The sequence below is a fragment of the Argiope bruennichi genome, chromosome 9 (assembly GCF_947563725.1).
Source record: "Argiope bruennichi chromosome 9, qqArgBrue1.1, whole genome shotgun sequence".
NCBI classification, from domain to species: domain Eukaryota; kingdom Metazoa; phylum Arthropoda; class Arachnida; order Araneae; family Araneidae; genus Argiope; species Argiope bruennichi.
In genome coordinates this window covers 91,539,365-91,566,714 of record NC_079159.1, presented here as the reverse complement: position 1 = coordinate 91,566,714, position 27,350 = coordinate 91,539,365, and positions in this window count along the sequence as shown.

The window sequence follows — 27,350 nt, the reverse complement described above, 5'->3', positions numbered from 1 at the left end:
AGTTTCCCGCCACCACATTGGCGTCCAACGGAAAAGAATTTGTGAGGAAAGGAAAGTGACGTCGTCCCGACCATCACAAGAAAAGTTTCCCGCCACCACATCATTAGAATACTGTAGAGTAACTACCAAATTTTTAGTTTGACTTGCTGAAAAGTGTCAGTTATATTTCACATTATTTGGTCTATTTGATGTATCCATTTAAATACACTTAATTTGATTATATAGATTAAAAGCTTTCGTGAACAGGTGGTTGATACTGTTAAAAGTAATGGAATTAAAAGTTTTATATGTTGGACAGTTATAGCAAGATATTTACTGATTCAGCATAAGTTATTATTCTTTATTTCTATTAAAATGCCCTTCTTTCTGGAAATATACGTATCTGGAAAAGATATGGTACGATATCTCCTCGATTTATTTTATTTTAAATATCAATCCACATTAAGACGACGACCTAACAATATCATATTTAATAGAGATATGTCTGTTTATGATAATACAGGAATTAGTTATAAAATAGAATAACTAAATTCTGCTTGTAACATTGATAGGAAAATCGTTCTACATAAGAACAATTCATACAATGTGGGGTTCGAAGATTCTACATATCCATAAAATACTTTTACTATGCATTTCAGATCAAGCAAAATGTAATTGAATAGATTTCTTCCTTTTAATGCATTTTTACTACTCCACCAGCTTTACATTCACATATTTCAGCAAAACTCTTTCCCTGAAATCTGCCCGGGACGTTTTCATGGCTCATTACCAGTGAAAGTACACTTAGGATTGGGTAGAAAAACAAATCCCCGGGTAAAGTCGAATGTTAAACTACCCTCTTCAGATGCAGCCGAGTTATTTTTTTCCTCTTTTCTTTTTCTAAAGCGATTTAGAAGAGATCTTGAAATGTTTTGAAAGAGGGGGAAGCAGCGTATATAGAATTCAGCTCTATATGGCTGTTTACGGAAATGCTTGAACTATTTTATATATGGTTTGGATATATTTCTTCAATATATATTTACTATATCTGAGCCAGTCTCTATCTATATACACTATTCACCGATATCTTAATTGTATATCCATTAAATATATACTTATTAACAGTATATCCATTAACAGTATATCCATTAACTGTATATCATTAAGTATATACTCATTAACCGTATATCCATTAAGTATATATTCATTAAAAATATATCCATTAACTGCATATCATTAAGTATATACTCATTAACCGTATATCCATTAAGTATATATTCATTAAAAATATATACATTAACTATATATTAAAAATATATACATTAACTATATATTAAAAATATATACATTAACTATATATCATTAAGTATATACTCATTAACCGTATATCCATTAAGTATATATTCATTAAAAATACATCCATTAACTGTATATCATTAAAAATATATCCATTAATTGTATATCATTAAGTATATACTCATTAACCGTATATCCATTAAGTATGTATTCATTAACCGTATATCCATTAACTGTATATCATTAAAAATATATCCATTAACTGTATAACATTAAGTATATACTCATTAACCGTATATCCATTAAGTATGTATTCATTAACCGTATATCCATTAACTGTATATCATTAAGTATATACCCATTAATCGTATATCCATCGCCGATATATCCATAGATTATAAGCATTTTTAACGCTTTAAATTAAGTATATATTCATTAAAAATATATCCATTAACTGTATATCATTAAAAATATATCCATTAATTGTACATCATTAAAAATATATCCATTAACTGTATAACATTAAGTATATATTCATTAACCGTATATCCATTAACTGTATATCCATTAAGTATATATCCATTAATCGTATATCCATCGCCGATATATCCATAGATTATAAGCATTTTTAACGCTTTAAATTTAATGAGACTGTATTTGAGGCAGCGGTTTTGTTGATTTCTTCTCGTGCTCCACTAAATCGTCTGATTCTTCGGCTAGTAACTAAGTTCTTATTTTCACCTCCGCCATTTGAACCCCCTGACACAAATCAAACGAATCCTTGGGATTTTAAAATTCATCATTACTAAGGAGAAAACAGAACTTCGATCATATCAAAGTGTTTAGAGACATAAATCGAAGTACAATTCCAGTATCTACTTTTTGGTATTTGTGCGCCAGATCGTAAAATAAACTTCATAATGTTCCTTCTTTTACCTTTTAAGTCATTTTCCATTGGAAATAATGGTTAGGAAATCGAGATTAAGTAACCTTGAATGACCTTACATTTAATTGGGATCATTTAAAAATTTGTGTAAATTAAATAAAACATTTGACTTGAACAATTAACGAAGCTAATATTATTGGATTGCTGAGCATACATATTCAAAAGTTTGCCTGACTAGAAATAAAAGCGGATATAAATGGATATATACTTAATAGATAAACAGTTAATGAATATATACTTAATGGATATACGGTTCATGAGTATATATAAAAATTAAACCTTTCATTTAATGACCAAAGATCAGTGTAACTTGGACAAAAATATGTCGATGAAAGATTTGATAAAACAATAAAATAAGTTTGGATTTAAATATAAAAAAATAGATAAAATTGTCTAAAATTTATAAGTAATTTTGAAAAGAATTAAAATTGAAGTAAACCTGTTCTACAATAAAATTGTATTCGAATAAAAAAACAACAATTGTTTGCTTTTTAAGATAGTATAGAAATAATATTCGAATGATGATTATTTCAGAAATAATTAGTGGCGAACTGCATGAAAATACTGAAATTTTGCTTAGTTTTTGGGAATAAAGAAAGTGAAAGAAAGATCCAATGGGACACAAAGAAAGTTCATCTTGTTGCTATACACCAATTCGAATCAGTTCTTGAGATAGACAAACAAACAGATACATATGTTTTCATATTTATGATATAAATTTACCTCGTATTAACCCTGAACCCTTGGATTTATTATCAAATTCTATTATATAAATTACGATGAAATTTATTTATTAATATTTTTTTAGCATCCATTTTGTTTTACATCATTCGGATTTTTTTTAATGTTATATATTTGCAGATTTTTTTTTGTATACAATCTTTGACACTTTGAACACAATCTTTTGAGAATAATAACTGCGCATGTTATTTATTATTCAAGAACTACTATGACGTCATCCCTTTTCAGATTTGAAATGAATCCCATGAATAAACTTTCGCTCGGCATTTTAACTCCGTTACCAAGGCAAAAACATTAATAATGCTCACATAAATGGATTATTGATACTGATTTCTCATCTTTGATGTCTGGCTTTTTGTAATTTATTTTTAATTTCTCATATATACAAAGGCATAAAAAGAGAAAAAAAATTGCAGTTGTCAAAAAATTGGAAAGTGGAGTTTTGACGAATCTTCAAGTTTCAGGCTTCTTTCAGTCTGAAACACAAATTTTTGGAATTATGTCGGTCTATGCACATGATAATTCAAAAACATTGAGCCAGACGGAGAAATTAGACATTTGTCTTACTCAACAAATTTGTGAATTTCTATGAAATTTTGAATGAAATCTATTCAGAGGAAGTCCTTTTTTCCATGTGAAGGAATGGAACTGAACAATATAAGTACTATAAGTACTATAAAAGGTTAAAAAGGAAGATAAAAAAAATTGGTACATAGTTTTAATATCTAAAATGTAGATTCATTTTTCAAATTTTGGGTCAAATCTGCAAAAGGTTGCCCATTTACCAGTCTGTACTTTCTCATGCATATAAAACATAATAGTTAAAAGGTGCAATGTCTTAAATGAACTTTAATACCTTAAAGAAATTTCTTAAATAATTTTATTACTTCAATTGCATCAATTAAAATCTTCAATTCCTCTAAAAATGCGTCAACGATATATATTCAATTCCCTGGACTTCAATAATTACCGCATGCCACCGATAAAATGAGAAATATTGCACTCTAATAGGGGGTTTTCGTACACAAGTACAGTTTTCCTTTACTGTAATAAGAAACACACAACTCTCATGTGAGTGATATTGGAAATAAAAATCTGAGCACTCGTGGAGAAGATATAATAACTTTATGAGAGAATATGCTAGAAAGGTTTGGAATATCCCTGGCCACGCTTGTCGGATGGGAAGGTATCAGTTTCGGAATTCCGAGACCTGCTTCCACCGAAGAACCGTCATGTAAGCGGGTATGGTGCACGCTAAATCCTTCGAGGACAAACGTGCTCGTGCGGAGAGAAAGTTAGGAGAGGTGGATGCCAGCTCAGGTGGCATCCTCATCATCTACCCGCGGCTCAAAATGATGAGGTCGTTTCCAAAATAGCTCTAGTGTTGTCTTAAAACAGGGCGTTAATAGAACCAAACTGAGGGCTCGGAATATCACTCCCACTGTTATTTTCTCGTGTACAAAGTACGAAACGAAACATAGCATATCAATCGTCAAAAAACTAGAGATTAAGATACTTATGAACAGCTTCATTCTAATTTAAATTATTATGTGTTTGAAAAAACACTGTTATCTGAATTAGTCCTTTTAGCACTATAACTCAAAAATACAGCACACGAGGTGATCAAACATGGCATGCGAACTGGCATATGAAAGTTGCATATTTCTATAAAATTTTGTTTCACTTGAATCAGGTTCCAACTGTGTATTGTTCTATAATATGCTTAAAAAATTTAAAAATAGAAACTAGCAAGAGTGATCTCCTTAAATCCTTCTCCTATACTTTGTAATAAACTTTGCATGCCTCTGAATACCTTGCATGGCACTGGCATTCAATAATTACGAAATATTAAACTTTGTCGTGAATACAGCATTTTTATTGTATCTATTGTGTCTCCATTGGCAAATTATTTGGCGTTTAATCCCTGGCACGAATTAACAGTGTGAAAAATCAAATTTGTCTTAGACACGGTTTTCTCAACCGATTGAACCAAAATTTGACACAAAACTCCCTATCAAATATCGCATATGTAAGTCACTGCGTTTTTGGATTGATCGCGTTTACATGTTTTTGAAAGTAAACACAAACAAACAGTCAATCCGTAGTTTGTTTTGACTCAAAATTTGACAAATGTCTACACCATAGAAGTTAAATCCGTATACCGAATTTTACCTATCTAGCTCTCTTCGTTTTGTAATTATTGCATTAACTTTGAATCGAGCAGCCAAATTGACGGGGTTTTTTTCTGAAGAGATTTTCCTCAAATTTTGATAGATATTTACAAATTTGGTTTATAGACCATATACCGAATTTCATCCGTTCTAACTCAAAGTGTTATTGAATTATTTTGGCACAGACAGACAGATAGGCGGACGAACATTTTCTATAAATGTGTTTTTTGAACTCAGGAAAATCTAATACGTGGAGATCTGTTAAAATCTCGAGTTCAAAATTTTTTACGCTTATTATATTTTCTCTATACTATTTATACGAGAAAATAAAAAATAAAAAAATTGATAGCATTAAAAGGACATAATTTTAAGATGATGTAATAATTTCTAAAGTCCCCACGAAAAAAAATGTAGCTTAGTTTTTAATTAATAGAAATTCTAACGAAAATTTTTTAAAAAATCTATCCGAGGTGCATTTATTTACCATCCAAAATATATTAGTAACGAATCAAATTTGTAGTTTTTTACTAAACCGCTTGCCCTGTAAAGCGCCAAAGTATACACTCATTTTCTCCTTTATTACTGGTGGAGTTAAATTAGAGGAATAAAAAAATATGATTTTTAAAAATTTATTTTTCTTGATTACAAAATAAATCAATTAAATTAAAAAAATAATACAATGAATCAATGATAAAATAAGGTAAAAAACGTTATTATAGTTTGGATCATTTTCCTTAACTGAACTCGCATTTGATTCGTATATCCGAGAGAGTTTAAAATTAATTCTCGTATTCCGGGCTTCTTTCCGATACGGTCTTTAAATAAAATAACTAACCCGTCGATTTTTCAAAATCAATTTAATTACAAGAAACGTACGAATAAAAGAAACATGTCGCGATAGGGACAAAATCAAACACACTTTCATATGGAAATTCGATACTTAGAAGAACAAAACAGCCTTGATGCCAAGAACGGCAGTTTTTTGACACTCAAAAGCAGACGATTTCTATTTGTTGCCACTAGGAAAGTAGAAATTGGATGCCTGCAGCGATTCTCATCCAATATCACGCCAGCAAACTCAAATAAGCTTCATCTTTAAATCAATTTCTTTTTCTAAACTAGTTATACTTTCATCTAAAAGTGCTTCTCTGTCAGCAATTTGAAACAGGAGGAAAATTATTTTTTTTTTTCGTCGAGCTTCGTAAATTCTTCTGAGAATTGGATGTCATGGATAATTTTTAATTTACAGTGAAATTTAATTTCCCAAACTTTTTTTTTCTTTTCATCTCTCTTGTGAAAGATAAAAATATCGATATTCTTAAAACATTTTCATAGTTTATTTTTATTCGTAAATTTTATTTCGCCTCTTCTGTATTTAATTTTTTTATTGGAAAGTAATTGAAAGAATATAAATAATTTAATTAGAGATGGAGTTTTAAAAAGGAAGTAAGAAATGGATTAATTAATTACTATCTTTCTATTTTAATTGAGTTATTTGCTGAAAAATTTATTCAACTGAGAGTTTTTTCTAAATCTCTTTTTCAGGAATAAAAGAAAACCAAATGTCGAATAAAAATTGAGAATTAAATATCCAAGCAATATATGTATGTTTAAATTTTAAAACTGTTTTAGCTAATATATCTGCATTGCTCCAGATTATATAGATTTATGTTCAATATTTTAATGTATAATTTACATTTTTTATGAAGTATTATAATTAGCAAAATCCGCTTATTATATGAAAAATTTTAAAATTAATCTGAGAATCAATTGCAACAGACAATTTTTAAAAACATCTGATAGTTAATTTTCTCCATAACAGTTATTCAAATCCTTAGTTGCTCGTAATATAAATTGCTAATAGTCTACTTTTCAACTTTTTCTTTAAGAGTTCTTTAAAAATTCTTATAATGTGTTCTTGCAACAATTTTTCTTATGTGTTTTTCTTCTCAGCAATAAAAAATATTGTTATAAATAATGCATGGATTGTATTTTAAAGCAATAAAAAAATTGTTGCCGAATATATTTTTAAAAAAGCAGAAATATCAAAAATTGAAAGTAGTATAATTCAAAGTTTCACCGTTACAACAGATTATCCATACATTTCTTAATTTCAAAATTGTCTGCTCCTTTTTTTAATTTTTAATTAATTTTTTGAATATTTTTATAATTTTTTGATAATAATTTTTGAGTAGATTACATTCATATTTTGAAACTTGTTGTGAATTTCAAACTACTGAATGCTTTTAATTCATAGAAGTTATTATTGTTAAATTTTCTAAAGATTTTTCATTATGACTATTATTATATTACATATTAAAATTAGATTTTTATTTATTGTTTTTTTAATTATTAAAAACAATTCAATTTTTAGATTTATTAAAACTGTTTATTTAAAATCAATTTTTAATTCTGTTTTCAGTATCTGAGTTCAAATTTTTGATACATTTGAAGATTATTTATCGGAATCCAATCAGCTTCGATTAATCAAATTTCATGTATGGTTTTCAACTTATTAACAAAATATATTCATTAGTAGAAGTTATAACTCTATTCAAAATTCCACAATAACGTTCCACAATAATTAAACCAATAACGTATTTATAAAGCATAATATGATATCTAATAAGACAGAGGGAAGGTTTTCTGCTCGAGCAAATTTCATATTCTGTGAACTAAATTTCTTACTCCTCCCACTTAAAATTGGGGCTTTGGTTAATTCCGTGAATACCTTGTATGGCATTAGTGAACAAAGTTTAAAAAATGTAGAATTGTCGAGAATCTAGCATGTTCAATAGGAGATATAATGACAAAAATGTGTTTTTCGATCTCAGGGTTATTTGAAACTGTGGTGAAAGCTTATAAGCCAGTTAACAGCTATGCTGCAGTAGCAATTGCTTTTGTATTGTGGTCATGTTATTCGGCTGCGAACCACAAGGTCCCAGGTTCTATCCTCGCTCAATTCCATCCGCTACGAAACGCGAAGAGTCGTCAAAATTTTCTTTCGATTTTTTTGACAATGCATATCAGAAAACGTAAAAACAGAATTGTTAAGTGATTAAATAACTGAGTTCTTTTAAGGAGAATTCGGCCCTAAAGTTCGTAATTCGAACTTATTACAAAATTATTCATATGATTATCTAGTTAATGCTGCCTTTTGATATAACTGTTGAAATATTATTGCGCAGACGATTATATAACGCAACAGATTATTTAAAGCATCGCTTTCATGAAATGCTAATCACAATTCACCTGCAAGCAATCCTATGTCCATAATCTACTTAGACAGCACTGAAAGTTATTCATTTGCGCAAAGAGCAATAACTGCTACGTGTAAACAGTGCCGACAAACAGCAAATCCGTTTTAAACACATGCAAATGATTTCAGACATTCTGAGTGGAAACGAAACGCAAGCAAAGCAGCTTGTCAAATGCGTGGTTCAGTGGTCCACGATGGCGGTATCGCCATTTCGAGCCCCTTGCGGAGATTACAGTTGATTACGAAACTAGAGACCATTAAAATGCCATTTTAGAACACAGATCTCAAGAGTTGAGAATTATTAATTGGCTCTTTTCTAAAATTTTATTGTTGTCCTTTAAGAATGTGAATCAACTCGGTGTTCATTAACAACTTGAGTCGGGTTTAAATTTAAACTTGATAATACTTTTATTCCGTTGCATTTTCTGTAAATACGTTATATGCATAAAGAAATGCTAAAGAGAACTGTCGCATTGTACCTAGAGTAGATCCCATTTGCTATTTAAAATTGCTATTTTTTTCAGGTAGATATTTCTTTGTTAATAGATTTTCATTAAAAAAGTTTTTTTTAAAAAATAATTGATGATAATTAATAAAAATTTTAATACTTTTTCTAAATAACTTCGTAGCATATAACAATACAAAAGTATTTTTACACCATTTTTGATTTAAAAAGTTTTATTTTTCAGTAATAATCATTTTTAATTTTGAGCAATTTATCTTATTTTAATAATTATTTCAAGATTAATTTTAAAAATAACTTCTAACAATGCTTTTTACCTTTTTATATTCCAAGTATACAAGGAAAAAGTATTATAATCGTCAAAAATAAATTAAGCATCTAAAATGTATATGCTTAAAATTTTTTTAAAGCAAGTTTGTTAAAAGGTTAATAGTCTATTGGTCTTTACGTTCTCATATAAGCAAGCACATTAACTCAAAATAGGTAAATGAAATTTGTGTGTGTTCTTATGCCTACAATTGTAATTCTGTATCAAAATTTGGTTCTGACTAGTCGGTAAAAAGCTTCTAAAATGCATATTCGATTTTCGGATACTTGCTTACTAGCTGTGTGCCAGGGGCTAATCAAAAAACCTTTTGTACTAATATATTTTGAGATTTCTTTAAAATGATATCTCAAAGAAAATTAAGCACCTTTATCTCTGAAGCTAATAACCACACAAACTGAAACATCTTCGGTAAAATTTGCATTTTATCTAACTTTATTAAAAAATTTCTAGCAAAGAATTGGTTTTATCCAATTGAATAAAAAAAAAATATCGAATAACGATATTTTTTCTAAAAAAATGAAATAGTTTGCATGCAATTAAGTTATCCATAAGTATTATCCAATCAAAGTATCCATGCATAAGTATTATCCAATCAAAGTATCCATGCATAAGTATTATCCAATCAAAGTATCCATGCATAAGTATTATCCAATCAAAGTATCCATGCATAAGTATTATCCAATCAAAGTATCCATGCATAAGTATTATCCAATCAAAGTATCCATGCATAAGTATTATCCAATCAAAGTAGAAAAACCGCTAAATAGGAATAAAAGCAGACATTCGAAAACGATTTTGTAACAATATAATCAAGATCGTTCCACGTTCGAAGATATAAATGGCATTTATTTATTTCTCAGGCTTGTATCATAAATTACCTGCGTTGTTAAGTTTCCTGCTTTGAAAGAAAAAAAAATGGTAAGCACTTAATTTATTTCCGATAGCACAATTAATAAATCATTAGCCCGCAGTTTATTGATGGCTAATTCTTGACATTTAAACCAAACCACTCGAATACTTAACGGATTGCGAATGTCATTTAACAAACGATTCTTCTTCTCTTTAATTTTAAAAGTTTTCGCCCTCATGCATAATGATGAAATTCCAGCTTTTACTAAACTTGTTTCCAATATAAGACAATCGTCTGCGCTTTCGAGAAAGAATATCGATTAAACTTTTCAGTATGTCATCGATTAATACCGTCGAAAAGAGTCTGTTTATTATTCAAAAGCTTTGATCTTTTAGGAACTTCTTGAACTTAAAATAAATCAGCGGAAAGTTGGATTATTATGCAGTTGAAAGTTTTGGATAATTTAATGGTTGGCTAACTTTTGTGGTTTTCCTTACGATGAATTTATTATGCAATCGTTGAATTAATGGGTTTAAAAAACATCATTTTTCGCTGAATGGAATAACAGGTTCATATAAAGAAAATTATTTGTGATCTTTCAAATGAAGCAGTGGTTTAAGACTTCGATCTTTAGAGCTTTTATGGAAATGGCAATCGAATTTAAATTCAATGATTATAAGTCTTTATATCCCTAATTATTCAATGAATTGCTGCAAGTATCATTTCGAAATTGTTAAAAACTGAATTTTTCTTCGGATACACTTGAAAATTCGATTTTCTTCATCTTTTGCGACTGATAATATTACATTTCATTAAATTTAAATTTTTCACCCACCCAATACTTGAAATATTTTAAATCTATAATTGGCAACACCATCGCAATTTATAATTGTTGTATAACGTAATATTTGCTTGTGATTTCTGTTTTATTTCTCATATTGAGAAGTATGAAAATTTCTCATATTGAGAAATATGAAAATTTCTCATATTGAGAAATATGAAATGGATAATTGCAAACATTAAAAAAAAAATTAGATGAATATTCAAGCTTTAGATTTTATTGAGTTCCAAAAATAAACTAATTTTTAGATTTATATCTAATTGCCGAAGAATAAAAAAACAACCCAAAAATGCATTTAGCTAGACAATTAAAGCTTGGTTTGCGACTTTACACTAGAAGAGTTCTGTCAAATTTTGATCCGAATTCATCAAAAAGAAGCTATCTAATTTCTTGTCAATTTGCATGTGCACCCGATAATGCAGAAATACACTAAATGGATGCAATCTGACACATGGTTTTTTGACCAAACTTTCAGCTGCATAAGAAACAATACAGAAAATCATGTTTGGATACTCCCTAGATTGTTTTAAATTGATAAAATCTTAAAATAACTACACAAACTCGGTACTAAAAAACTGATACCATCTTTGTTATTTATACAACTAAATTCTGTCGGGTATAAAAGTAAGATTCCATCCTTTTTTTGAGTAAAGAAAATACAGTTATTTGTTATTAAAATTAATAATCGATTTATTTAAAATATTTCCACTCATAAATTATAAAATTTGGATATCTTTTGGGCAACAAACGAATTCCAAGAAGAAAAAAGTCTCTTTGTTTAGACACAATTCATTTATCAAGCCAATTTTTGATATCTGCGAAGGAACTGAACCCCTCTCTGAAAGGAAAATCTGTATGGCGAGAAATAAACGTTAGTCTGAAGGAGCAACGTCTGGTGAAAACGACGGTTGGGGTAACATATATCATAACCTGTCTTTTGCCGTACACTTGATATTTCTCTTTCAATGGTTCCTTCAGAGATTCTTATGTCGTTTACCACTCACGTTTATCAAATAATGCTTACATTTTGCATCTTTAAATAATGTTTACAATCTGCATTTTTGGTAGTTTATCGTGTCTTTTATCTGTATGAAATAGCTATCTTTAAATCGTCAAAATCACGCTTTGTAAATTAGATAGGTCAGTTCACCATAAATATCCAGTTACAACTTTTGTGATTCTGCTGAATTTTATTTACTATGAAATAAATAATATAACATAACTTGCCCGCAACATTTGTCCACCAACATTATGAGACAGGTAAGTGTTTGGATTAAATTCAAGATCTAGATTGTCCGTTTGACTCTTCATGGATACGTGAATTGCCGTAAACAAAAAATGTAGCAAATTATATAAATAAAATTCGATGTAAAACCCTGAAATCTCAATTTTATCAAAGCATGAACTTTTAAACTTAATTTGTTCACAGGCATATTAGTTAATTTTCTACTAAATATTTACTAGTTTTTGTTCGTGATCAATAGAACTTAACACAAAATATGAGAAAGTGTAAAAGAATATTTAAAAAATCATGGGTGGAAATTTGTTGATTGTCTATGTATTGTCATTTTTTAAAGTGTAAATTGAAATGATTTTTATTAAAATTGGTGTATTTTTCGTTCTAATCAATCGATTATAAAACTAGATAATATGAAATCTGAATTTTTAAGAAAGACATTTTTTTGAGAATAGATAAGTAAATAAAGTTAAACAGTTCTTGTCTACAAAAAAACTAAAATTCTTATATAAATGGTTATAATATTTTTTTTTTACTTCCATATTTTTGATAATTTATAAAAAAAACCATAAAAAAGAAACAGTACTCCGAATTTTTAATTTTTCTTCTAAAAATTTTACGAATGATTTCATAAAATCCTCAACTTTAACATTCATTAAAGGTATTAACATCTGAATATGATAGATTTAAATTGTAGAAAATTTATGTTCTGTAATTTATATTAGCAAATTCTACTTAATTTTTATAGAGAAAAAAGGTGTTATATTATTTATTCTAAGCGTAATCAGCCAGAAAATTAATTGAACAAAATTCAAATATTAAATATTAAACCGTAGTTAAATGACCATTCCACTTATTTAGGAAAACATTATACAGGTACAAAATTCTATAAGCTGATGGAACAAAATTTTAAAACTGCTTGTGAAATGTACGAACATTGCAAAGATCCATTTCTGCTTTTTTTATTATTCTAGTCAGAAAAATGTATATAAAATAGTAGAAAAATTATAATTTACATGAGACATTTGTAATCAAGCAACCACTTTGTTAGTTCGAAATATTGACTTTAAATGTCAAAACCTGTTATTTGAAAAAATCATTTTGATAAAACTAATAGAATCAATCTGCTACAAGTTACTACCTGTGAAAGTAAAAGGAGAAAACATAATTATATCTCTGAGCTGCTATCCAAAGAAATATTTTTTTTAATATTAGTTTTAAATCTGACAAAAGCAAGCGATTGAATGATATACTTTGAACTCTATTTTAACAATAAAAATATTGCAAAAGATTGTAAATGAAACTGAAATTTAACAAAGCTGTCATAATTGAAGAAAAATTATACTTTAGAAATGAAATTGATGTCACCAAGAAGGTAGTTTTAAGATCATTTTTCTGAAACAACATTCTTGTGAAGTGTCACTGAAAAACACCAAGAAATTCTTTCTTTTTTTTTTCATTTATTTTCAAATGTTGAAAGTGACCTTCTTTATTTATTGAAAAGCACATTAGTCGTATAACATCAAAATCGTGAAAAAAAAATTTGAACAAATTTGTATTAAAAAAGAGAATACAGACATTCATATTTATTTAGATAGAAAGATTAAATGGCGTTTCTGTTTAAAATAATATTAAATCCATAAATATATTTTTAAAGACAATGCTTTTGAAGCAGCATCTGAAAAAATAAAACTATGGAATTTTCAAAACTTTTCCAAATATGTTAAGTCAGTGGATTTCGTTGCCTTTCTCAAAATCCACATACTTCAGACAAAAATAAATTATAAAAAAAACATAGACTATTTTTTATTCTAAAATATTTTTTACTTAAAATATACAGCTATTCGAGAAATCAGACATTTCTGGTGTTTTATAAGACATATTTTACAGTACTTGGGCCTCTTATATCCTATTTCATTTTCATACGATGGAAACTATGGTCATAATTCCGCTAGCTATCATTTCGAATTCTATTTTTCTAGTTAGGTCACGTACCGATATGGTAGATATCAGATGGACGAATGGAAAAGCATAGAGATAAGTGAAACATTAAACACTTTAGTAGAAAGAGACCAATTTATTGGAGTAACTGCATCAAATCTTCAAAGAATTTATGTGGACTTAGCTTCTAAAATTATGGAGCTTATGAATAATTTATGAGTGTTTTTTTTAAATTTATGCTAAATTTTCAAATATATTTTATATTTATTACTGTAGGAAATTTCTTCTAGACGGTTGAAGTGGATTTTCTTGAAGAAGTTGGTTCAGAGGCTTTTTCATGGAATTCAGTTGGTCAATCAATATTTGATCATTTCTTGAGTTCAAGTTTCTCATTTTTTGAGAGTAAAAACCAAAGGATTCTGCTCTTTGTATTAAAAATTACATGAGAAACTGAAATTACTGTTTTATCTACTTAGCATTCCATTTTAATGACCTGCATATATAAGAAATCGGCCGGCGTCCTGGCATAGGGGTAGCGCGTCTTCCCCGTGACCTGGGCGTCCTGGGTTCGAGTCTCGGTTGGGGCATGGTTGCTCTCCATCTCTGTTCTATCTGTGAGGTGTGTGAATGTGCCTCCCTGTAAGAAGGGGTTGTGCAAGCGAATATGTAAGTTTCATCTTCGTATGAGCGAGAAGTCAGATTACTGCCCTCGGGTGCTCAGAGGTCTTCCTATCTATATATATATATATGAGGGTGTTCCTTAAGTTTCCTCTTTCTAACATGAAATGAATACACTATATTTACTTTAAGATATTATTTATTTTTTTATATAAGAACCCTTTTGCTCTATTACCTTCTTCCATCTCTCAGGAAGCTTCATTATGCCTTCTTTCCGAAATTGTTGTGTTTTGGACAAGAAATAATCCTCGAGGGGTGCTTTTATTTCGCTGATGGATTTAAAGCGCTTTAAAGGATTTAAAACACGAAGAGAAATTTTTAAGGAGAGAAAGAAGTAATAATCAGATGGAGCGAGATCTGGAGAGTATGCAGGATGCGGTAAAACATCCCAATCATACATTAAGAGCTTCTCTCTTACAACAAATGCAATATGTGGTCTCGCGTTGTTATGAGGAAAAACAACGCCTCGTAGGTTCATTAATTCTGGCCGGTTTTTTTTATTGTTATGGCAGCTTTCAGTTGATCCAGTTGATGACTATATTTCACAGAATTTATTGTTTCACCTTGAGGAAGGAGCTCGTAGAAAATGACGCCTTTCCAATCCCACAAAATGGACAAAAGAATTTTTTTTGGAGTGTAGTCTCGGCTTCGACAATTGAAGGCCTGTTGTGCTTACATCAAATGACGTAGGTGGCTAATAAATAAGCCTACATGTTTGCACAAGCAGAAGCAGCCATTCATAGCGAGATGAGAAAGAAACTTTTGGGACACTTTAATATATAAAGGCGAATATGTGCTTATCTGTCTTTTTAGCAAATTTACTGTTATTAATCTATTTGGTTTGGCATCCAAATTTGGCATCCATGCTTTTCAACCAAGAAAAAGTCTAGTGTCAAGTTTCAAAGTCTAAAATTAATTAAAATATATCTTAACTATGAAATAAGTAAATTTTTGAGGTTTTCCAGCTAAATCTTCCGAGAATTTTATTTAACAAAAATTAATTTTACGCACTCATAAAGCACAAAAATTGTCTTTTAAACACTTACACATTTGTAAAAGTTTCTTATGGGTAAAACTACTGAAGTCTACGATGCCAAACATTAAAAAAAAGAACTAGCAGGAAAGATAATCCTTCAATTTTTCTCATATTAACCGCATACCACTAATGATCAAGAGTTGCGAAAGAACCTGTTGGAAGCGGCGATTTTTTTGCAAGCTGGAATGCACAAGCACCAAAAAATCAAATGTTTGTTTTTAATTATTTCTTTCCAATTCATTAAAGCCAAAATTTGATGCAGAATTACAATTGTAATCTTGAAGCTACATACAGAATTTCATTTATTTCTGTTACTGCGTTTTTCAGTTATCGAATTTACGTGCGTGAGACGGCCGCAATGGCCTGGTGGTAAGGTCTGAGCTTCGGAACCGGCGGGTTTCAGGTTCGTGACCCAATTGCACCGATAAATCTTCGTGTAAGCAGGTCTCGTGCGCGTTAAATCCGTCCTGGCTAAACGTCCTCCTTCTGGAGGAGTGATTGGTGCCAGCTGAGATGGCGTCCTCGTCATCTGATCATGGTTCAAAATTATGAGGTCCGTCCTAAGACAGACCTAGTGTTGCTTTAAAACGGGACGTTAATGTTACTAAACTAAACTAAAAATCTAAACTTACATGCATGAGAAAGTTTGGACTGATAAACGGTGAACCCTTGATAAATTAAATGCCAGAGTTGATAACGATCTGCCTTTTACGTGCTCAAACTCTGCATCAGTTTTTATTGACCAATTCTTTGTGTTTATCTTATATCGTTTCACCTTATATTCAGACATGTGCAAACAGATTTCCTCCGATTTAATTTCATTCAAAATTTTGTAGAAATCTATATATTTTGTATAAGGGCCATACATCAAATTTCATCCGTCAAGTTGAACTAGTTTTTGAGATATCATGTTCACAGACATTAATGTGTATTTTAAGACAGTTTGTAATGTGTTTTAAACAATTAATAATTTTTAACTAATTGTAACAAAAAGTTAAATAACCAAATAAATCTTCATTCTATTTTTCTTGTTTTATTTATTGTCGTCTTTGAAGATTTACAATGATTAAGTGATAAAATATACTGATTATATAATGTGAAATTATTGCACATTCTATTAAGTATTTTCATGTTCGTTAAAGGAAAAAAATTATAGAAGGACGAGAATTTTTAATAAAGTTTTATTAATCATAAACATTTTTCAGTATTTTTAATTTTTATTGACAGGCTTATAAGTAAACTCTGAGGAAGAAAAGCGGTTAAAATAATACTTTCAATATCTTTCAGAGAAGAGTTGGTGTCCAGGCGTTTGAGATTGTTCCGGGGTTTTTTTCCACTTCAAAAAAGAGTATAATTGTGCAACACAATAATACGCTTTTACACATGCGTGTTTTAATTAAAGACATGTACCATTGAGAATTGTGAACATTTTAAAAATTCTTTTTCCCTATACATAAAACCTCCCGGGAGGCACCTCGAAATAAGGATGAAATGCTTCTGATATGGTGGTTGGATTTCGCCACCCTGGAGGGTACACAAATAGGTGGGGGATCTGACTCCTCCCATCGATGACGGGACGCACTTCCTTCGGAGAGGGTTGTACCGTGGCCGGTGACGGCCATTAGGACTCAACCACAGTTCCCACCAATGTTGCTGTTGCGGCGGTCCGGTCATTCAGTTTTTATGGTTTAAATCCGTGTGCCTTCGGGCGGGTCGGAGAGTTAGATGGTTGACTTCCCTATACATAAAACCTCCCGGGAGGCACCTCGAAATAAGGATGAGATGCTTCTGATATGGTGGTTGGATCTCGCCACTCTGGAGGGTACACAAATAGGTGGGGAATCTGACTCCTCCCATCGATGACGGGACGTACTTCCTTCGGAGAGGGTTGTACCGTGGCCGGTGATGGCTCTTAGGACTCAACCACAGTTCCCGCCAGTGTTGTTGTTGCGGCAGTCCGGTCATTCAATCTTATGGTTTAAATCCGTGTGTCTTCGTGGGGGGTCGGAGAGTCAGGTGGTTGGTTGACTTCCCTACACATAAAACGACTTATGCCTTTTTCCCATGCTTTTTCACTGAAGATTAAAATCTCTAAAAGGAATGACACAAGATTAATGATGGATTTAAAAAACATGTGCAACAATAAATGAAAATAAAATATAATTATAGCTGAAAAAATCTGGAGTAGAGGGGGGGAGAGTTACTCTTCCGCAACGCCTACGCGTGAGCAGCTTCTAGCCATAAGCCGTATTGATCTGTCTTCTCTTTCTTTAGCTTTATTACATCGGCTTTTGTATTTCATTTTTAGCGAAACATAAGCTTAATTATTTAATAATTAAGCTTAATTATTTGCTAAATTCGAAACGTGTAAGTTAGAGAGTGATTGCTATGGCATCATCTGCTGCGTAATTAGGCATTGCATTGTCTTGTTGCAATGTGATAATATACTTACTGTCAACAGGTCCTATTTTTTAAATCGACAAAATTTCCTTTTCAGTTCATTTCAGCTTATATTCGCTTTCATTCTTAAAGTCCCTCAATAACTTTTGCTAAATCACATTTCTGTCTTCAGACTTTTAATTGCATTTCTTCTTCATAGTTTAGTAAAAAAAAATGAATGAAAAGAATCATATAATACCAGAATTTTATCTTATAGGATAAGAAATTAATATTTTCAAAAACCATTCTTCCCGATTCTATCTTCTTAATCTAATTAAAATTTATAAATCAGAATAATTTCGATATGAGGGGGGGGGGGTATCTTATTACTATCTGCTACCGTCAATCAAATGGGGAGGTGGTAGAATAACTTTCTCAGAATGCCATTCTGGCCAGATTGAAAAATCAGGCAAAGGGATACCTGCAAAGACAATGTTATCAACTTTTTCCGTTATTCATACTCAAGAGAGAAAAACAATCATCATCATTACTTTACAAATGCCGCCGTACTGACCTAGGGGTAGCGCATCTTCCATGTGATCTGCGCGTCCCGGGTTCGAGTCCTGGCTCGGGCATGGTCGCTCTTCGCTCTATGTACTATCCGTGATGTGTGTGAAAGAACCGCCCCATCCCCCTGTAAAAAGTAGTTGTGCAAGCGAGTGTTAAGCGGCGTTCCTACGACCTGTCCAGACGGCAGGCAGGCCACGCGTTCCCCCCTTGAGCTTCTCTTGCGGCTTTCTGGGGTGCTTTGATGTTTGTCCAGTTTACCGACAAATTGACATCAAAGCACCCCAGAAAACCAAAAGAGGGGCTCAAAAGGGGAACGCGTGGCCCGCCTGCCGTCTGGACAGGTCGTAGGAACGCCGCTTTATCTTCATGTGAGCTAGAAGGCAGACTTCTGGCTTCGGGCACTTAAGGGTTTCTACCCTCAGATACTACTGCACACCCCTTTCCGTGGTAACGCGCGCACATCATCCTCATTAATTTACAAATATAATAGAAATGGTAGGTTTGTACTGCTTGCCGGATTGTCATTACTTCACTTTAGAGTTGAAAATTATGTTTGCATTTACTTATGGAAATCTAGGAAGTATGTTAAAAAGATCTATAAAATCTATGGTAAAAATAGAAAATCAATTTTATGAAGCTGTCATCATTCGAATTTGTAATTTTTGCAATTTTGTAAAAGAATTTGTAATTTTAATGTGTATCTAAGTAAGAAATCTTTATGAACAATTTAATTTGAGGTTTCTCTTTTATGTAAATTTATATCATTTAGATTTTTCCTATCATATCATAACTACACTGAATTTCAAAAATTAAATTAAATTTTTTTCTAGGACTGACATTCTTTATTTTCTTGTGTAAGAAATATAGAAAAGTATTGTCAAAAATTCGAACAGGAGATTTTATCGTATATCCATGTTCCAGATCCTAAAAACACATTTTTGGCATTGTATCTATCTGTCTGTGAGCAAAATAACTCTAAAATATTTCGAGTTAGATGGATGGTATTTAATAAGCGTACTTTAAATCAAATTTTTGGATTTTTATTAAATTTTGAACTAAATTTTCAGAAAGTCTGTCTATTAAAGCGCAAAGGATTTCGGTAACTACAAAACTACAGGTTCAACGTCTAAAATATAGATTCTAATCGAATATTAAACAAGTTTGCCAAAGGATTTTGTGTCGGTTTACACTTGTTGCTTATGTGTTGTACACATAATTACTCATAAACACAATGATGTGTTCGAATGTAAGTCTATGAAATTCGATAAAGATCTTATGTGTACAATCAGTGTCTCATATTAAATATTTGTTTTAATCGGTTAGAAAAAAGGTGCCCAAAATACATATTTGCACGATAGATTTAACAAAAATTCTAAATTCACACCAAAGATTCACATTTCGAAATTATTCTTCGCTAATGCTTTACAAAGAATTCACGGCAATCCACAATTTTATACAGAGACAGAAAGATAACAATTCTATTGTAGAGAACACAAGAGCGCTTCAAGAAGACCATTCACGTGATTTTCTGTCTAAGTATACTTCATCCTATCATTCAAATTTTCACATATCCGAATATGCCCAAAAACCGTTTTTTTTTTTTTTTTTTTTTTTTTTGTCGTGTGACTATTTAAGCCACATTTTTACACAGTAGCTTCTGAGGTAAAAGATCCCCTAGCACCCGAGGGCAGAAGTCTGACTTCTAGCTTAAATGAAGATAGCACACACACACACTCGCTTGCACAACCCCTTTTTACAAGGGGTCTCATTCACGCACCTCACAGAGAGAACACAAGGAAGAGAACAACCAAGCCCGAACCAGGGCTCGAACCCGGAGCGCCTAGTTCACGGGGATGACGCGTTACGTCTAGGCCAGGACGTCGGCCGGTACACTTTTAATATGGAAAATTAAAGCTGTACGATAAAGTAATGAAGGGATAAATAATATTTACTTCGACCGAATTATGAGCATTAACTGATAATCCTATTACAAAATAAGGATTTTAAATTCACGGCAAAGATTTATATTTCGAAATGATTCTTCGTCAATGCCTTGCAAAGTATTTGCATCCTTACATAAAGTCGACAATTTTATACGGATAGAGGGAGATAACACCTTTATTAAAAAGTCAAGAAAACCATTCCTATAAGTTTATCCAGTCATCCGAATTTTCGCATTTCCGAATCTCTCTGGTACTCGTTTAATACAGAAAATTGAAGTCGTACAATAAAATGCTGAAGGAATGAATAATATACCGAAATAATTACCGAATAATTACCGAAATATGCTCATTAACCGATAAACCCCACGTACAAAATAAGGATCAATGATTTCAAGAATATTTATCAATAAGTTGTTGATGAAAAAACAGGTCACGCTTGCTCTCTGTAACATGAACTTTATCCATTGTGAATTTAAACTTCTTAAAAACAAATAAGATAATATATAAATCATCAATCCATAATTGAAAAATGCTTCCGTACCTCCAAAGCAATTCTCAAACAATAATCCATGGGAATGGATGGCCTCCAATTTCCCAGAAGTCTCTGGTCCTGTATGCTCTTTCTGTATTAAACAATCGTCACCGAATAGTACCGGGGTGACCTCAGACCGAATTACATTTGTTTCATTTTCCCCAAACAAATTACGAATCAAATTAGCTACAAAAGGGTTCTGTTTTTCTGAGTATCAGTGGTAAGGGGGGGAGGGGGGGTTCCGTCTGCATTCCGGCAAATCTCCGACCTGTGAAAAAGCACTTCCACACAAGTCGAAAACATCATTGCCCTTAAAATTGAACAAACACATTGTTCTCTCGCGTCTTCACACATTTTTGAAATAGAAGACAATAGATGAGAAAACAAAACAAACGAGTTCCAACGGAATCTACGCAAATGTGTTCGAGCTCTTTGTTTTCAATTAAGCCACAGCCAAGGTTGTTTGATTTTCGGTTGTTTTGTTAATCTTTTCTGTACCAGGGCGGAATTAAACCGCTATTTTTTTTTATTATTGTTGGGGCGGGCAGATGGAATGCGTCTTCCGGGGCAGGTGGTGTGAGTAAGGGCAACCTGCATTTGTTTAGAATTTGTAAATAAGGAAGGTTTCATCTGCGGAGAGAATGGGGAATAATGGCTGTTGTTTAAGGTATCATGAGGGTTATACATTTTTAATTCTGGATGAATGAAATATTTTCGCAAAAAAAAAAAAAAAAAAAAAAACTAAGGTTGGTTTTTTTTTGGGAGGGGGGATGTATTTCGGTAATCAGAAACTATAAACTGTTTTATGGATTTCGAACTGAATATTGAAAGATGTACCTAAATATGCCTGGTTTTATGCAATGTTGAGTCAGCTATCACCAGTTGCTGAAATGAAATGTCATGAAGTGGCGAAAAGATAACTTACTGAACCTGTTTAAAGGACTTATAGATAAATATATCAATAAGTCCTTTTAATTATATCAATAAAATACTTATCAATATGTCCTTTTAAAATAAGTACTTATTGATAAGGAGAAAAATTATTTTGTCATGCCGCGAGTGTCTGTTATCTATCATACGCCACTGGTGATCATGTTACAGGCTTTGAGCTTATGACTAAAAATTTTGTTCAAATTGAAATAAAATTCCTATTCGTTGCATAAAATTTATTAAATAAATAATTCCTAATTAGATATTAAACAGGATAATATTTAAAAGTTCTTATACTATATGTAAATTGCCGGCGTCATGGCGTCTCGGGTTCGAATCCCGGTTCGGGCATGGTTGTTCTTCATCTGTGTTCTATCTGTGAGGTGTGTGAATGTGTCCCCCTTTAAAAAGGGGTTGTGCAAGCGAATGTGAGCTAGAAGTCAGACTTCTGTCCTGGTGTGCTCAGGGGTCTTTACCCTCAGAAGCTACTGCACCCCCTTTCTGTGGTAACACGGACACGACATCATCACCATATGAAAATTACTGCAAAAAATGAGCGAGAGTGATTTGTCCGGAGCTTTTTTGCATATCCTGTAATTACCTGTACATATCTGTAATCACTTGTGCATTATTAATATTTGCTACTGGTAAACAATAATAACGAAAGAGGAAATTAGCTTGCAATATTTGACGTTTTTTTTTTTTTCACTTTGGGATGCTGTTAATACAAAGATGTGGGAAAATTGACTTCTTATTTCCTACCGACTTATTTCCGGCCCGATTCAAACCAAAATTTGACAAATTCACACAATATATTTCATATTTTTAAATTTCAATTTTAAGTTAACTCGTTGACATGCTTGCGAAAATATAAAGCAATAGACGGTCAACCTCCTCGCGGATTTGATTACAGATTTTATATGCATTTATACTTTGGATGCCAAACCTGTGTACCAAATTTTTTATTAACTATCTTATTTTTGTAGCTAGTGTTTTAACTTTTATTCGGACCGACGAACTTGATTTTCTATAAAATTTGAAAACAGTCTATATATTTGGTTGTTAAATCCATATGCTGAATTTCATCCGTTTAATTCAAAAGATTTCTGAGCTATCGTGTTCACAGATATAATCCCAAAAATGAGTTTGTCAGAGTCAGGAAGATTTAAAACATGGAGATTCGGCAAATTCTCGCGTTCGAATTGTTTTTCCTGTGGACAAAATTCTATCCGTGCAGCTCTTTACGTTTTGAAGTTATTATGCGCATTTGCATTCGGACTGCGGGGCAAACTGACTTCCTCTGAATATAATTCGTTAGAAATTTGATAGAATTATATCCATTTTGTGTAAAGACTAAATACCTTATTCCATTCGTGCAGTTCAAAACGTTTGAACTGTCTCGTTAAAAGATAAAATAGGTACAGAAATAAGTTTTTCTGACTTATAGAGGTTCGAAATGTGGAGATTTGATAAAATTTCGAATTCGAATTTTCTGATCGGCACAGTAATTTCTCTTTGCATACATTACATATGAGAAAGTAAAAAATTACTTAATATTGATACCTAAAGAACAATTTTCTGTCCCTAAACAAGGGATTTCCAATTTGTGAGGCAAAAAGTGCGTAAGAAACTCAAACTAATTTGGTAAAGATACCTAAAAAGTCATTAAAAAAGCTGCAAATAATTTGATCACCGAGAGAAATACTGAAATCAAAATTTGGTAGGGAAACATTAGACTAAATAGAAATAAATCTTTCTTTGTAAAAAATAGATTAAAACATATAAAACATTTTGATTTGATAACATGCTTAAAAAGTTTGATATCAATTCAATGGTAATGAAAAAAAAAGAATTCAGCAACGCAGACGATTCCTGAATTACCAAACGTCGAGAAATATTATTTTAATCTATTTAAATTAAAATTTTAAATCTAACTTCTGAACATGAATTAGAAACCCTTTTGGCACGAAGATATCATGATACAAAAAAGGAATATCTAATCTCATTTGAATTAGAAATTATGCTAATATTCTATAACTGTAAATTAAAATTGCTATTTACATTCCAAACACCGTTATCGAAATTCATAATTAATACTTTGGAGTTAAATATTACCGAATTTTTTTCTCATCATTAAAGCCTTCAGCAACACACCCAGAGCTAAGAATATATGAATTACCATTTTGAGAGAACCAAGAACCATTTTGAGTAAGTGAAACATCTCTTGGAGCTTCATAATTATTTCTCTCAACAGAATGTTCGAATTTGCATGGCTGCCTCCAGATGAAGTTATTCCCAGATGCTTCAGAAGCCATAAAGCGCAGACGATTTCTTTATTCATGAGCGCTATCATATCGATTGCGCGTGCTTCCTTCTGGAAATGCAGATCTAAACTCAAAAGAGTTATTCTTCTCGATTTCGGAGGAAGTTTCCATTTTGTCAGCGAAATCAATACTGATTAAGATACACTGACGAAGCCTCTGAATGTAATTGCGTGCTCCTTGCTTACAAGAAAGCAATCGAAACCATCCACTGGCAGGTAATCTTTTCATGCAAGTTCGGTCTGAAAGCGGATTGGTTTCACCCGGGATTTTTTCATTTGGATGAGATCTTTTCAATTGATATGATGATGGACCTATTAAGTGCTTACTGCATTCATAAGTTGAACTCTGATATTTATTACCAGTGATTTATACAGGTAATTTTTGGAAAGTATCGAAGGAATACAAACAATTTATTTATTTGATGATGTTCTAAACAATAAATGGTGAATTATGAGAACATTCACTATAACCCAGTTTTAAAAGACAGCAGTTTATTTTTCGATAAACATATTTAGAATGGCATATTTAAAGAATCTTAAGAACCAACCTACGTAGCACAAAATGGTAAAGTCTGATAAAGGATGCGTTTCAATTATGAATAATAATGTAAACGAAAAATTTTAAAAATCCAGAATCTCAAATATTAAATTTCGAATTGTTTTCTTTTTTAATGATGCTTTTGAACAGTTATTTGAAAGAGAAATCACAGAGTATGTTTTCAGTGTTTATGTTCTCATTTCTTTGCTGAAATTTTTATTTCTCTTGAATCACAGATTTGATTAATTGTTAACAGGTTTCAAAATGCGGATAAACCAATAATCTAAAGAAGAACCAATTCTCTTAAGTTGAAATTGCATATTTACTATTTTTGGGGTACAGATAAATTTGGGGGGTGGTTTGGAAAGGGTCAATGGAATGCAAATAATTTATTTATTTGATGATGCTTTAAACAATGAATGGTGAATTATGGGAACACATTATATGTACATGGAACGTCATGATAGCTCAGTGTAAACAGACAGTAGTTTATTTTTCAATAAACATATTTAGAATGGCACATTCAAAGCATGATAAGAACCAATATACATAACACAAAATAGTAAGGATTTTAAAATCTGACGGAGGTTGCGTTTCATGAAAAAATTATAATATGAATGAACAATTTTAATAATCCAGAATCTCAAATTTTTAAATTTTTTGAGTTTTTTTTAAATGATACTTTTGAATAGCCATTTGAAAGAGAAATTATTTAAATGAAATTAAAAAAAAAAAAACTTTCTTTGATCACAGAGTACGTCATTAGTGTTTATTTTCTCATTTCTTTGCTGCAATTTTTATTTCTTTTGAATCACAGATTTAATTAATTGTTAACAGCTTTCAATATGCGGATAAATCAGTAATCTAAAGAAGAACCAATTCTCTTAAAGTTGAAATTGCATATTTTCTGTTTTTGGTGTACAAGTAATTTTTGGGGAATGTTTTGTAAAGTATCTAAGTATGCAAACAAATTATTTATTTGATGATGCTCCAAACAATAAGTAATAAATTATGAAAACACATTATACATGGAGCATTACTATGACTTAATTTAAAAAGTCAGCAGTTTATTTTTCAATAGACATATTTAGAATGGCATATTTAAATAATGATAAGAACAAACCTACACAACACAAAATAGTAAGAATTTTAAAATCTGATAAAACATGCGTTTGAAATAAGAGTAATAATGTGAACGGACAATTTTAAAAATCCATGATCTCAAAATTTTAAAATTCCAGTCGTTTTTTAATGATGCTTTAGAATAGCCCTTTGATACAGAAACTATTTGGAAAGTTAATAGAGAAATTTATTGGAAAGTTAATAAAGAAAATTTAATAGAGAAATTATCAGAAGTCAAAAAAACTTTATCTGATCATATAATATGTCTTTAGTGTTTAGGTACTCATTTCTTTGTTGCAATTTTTATTTTTATTGAATCAAAAATTTTATAAATTACTAATTGCTTTCAAAATGCGGATATATCTATAATCTAAATACGATAGAATTCTTTTAAGTTTAAATTTCAGATTTACTATGAGATAGTTGTTATATAACATGAACATAGATATCCCTTTTTGCTTTCTTTTATAAGAAGTATATAAAGTGTAAGTAGTATAAATATCAAAACATGCAACATCGGTATTTTGACGAATCTCTACCCTTCAAATTTACCTGTTGTTGTTGTTTATAATGGCACTTGCCATGGACAAGCTCGCTGTCGAAGTCAGCGATTTTAAGCCAAGGGAGCGTCTCTTGTTTTAGTAGCGCCAACTAGGGCCAAGAGTACGTCTTAGCTACTCACGCATCACATTCGCTTGCACAACCCCTTTTTACAGGAGGGAGCATTCACACCTCTCACAGACAGAACACATGAAGAACAACCATGCCCGAACCGGGACTCGAACCCAGGACGCCCAGATGACGGGGAAGACGCGCTACCCCTATGCCAGGACGCCGGCTCAAATTTACCTAAATCCTAGTAATACATTTTTGGAATTAACCTTTTTTGTCTGTGAATACCATAATTCAACATCGTAACTAAGCTATGTGGACAAAATTTGCTACGTAATGTTTAAATCCATCAATTTCAATAATACTGAATAAGTCTCTTACTAGTTGTCTACTGACGCTTGCTTATAGCTACCTAATCAAAACTGAAAATTACCTTAATTTCGATTTGATTGAAAGTGTTTTAATCTAAATTCTGAGAAGGGAGAAGAAATTCCGGTAGATATATCTACCATCCAATGCAACGCAAACAAAATGGGCTTCTACCCAAAAGGTTACAAGAATAGAATATAGCTTACATCACACTCTCTTCTTGCTGTAATTGTATTAATCTATTTAAGATGTAAAATTTACTGAAT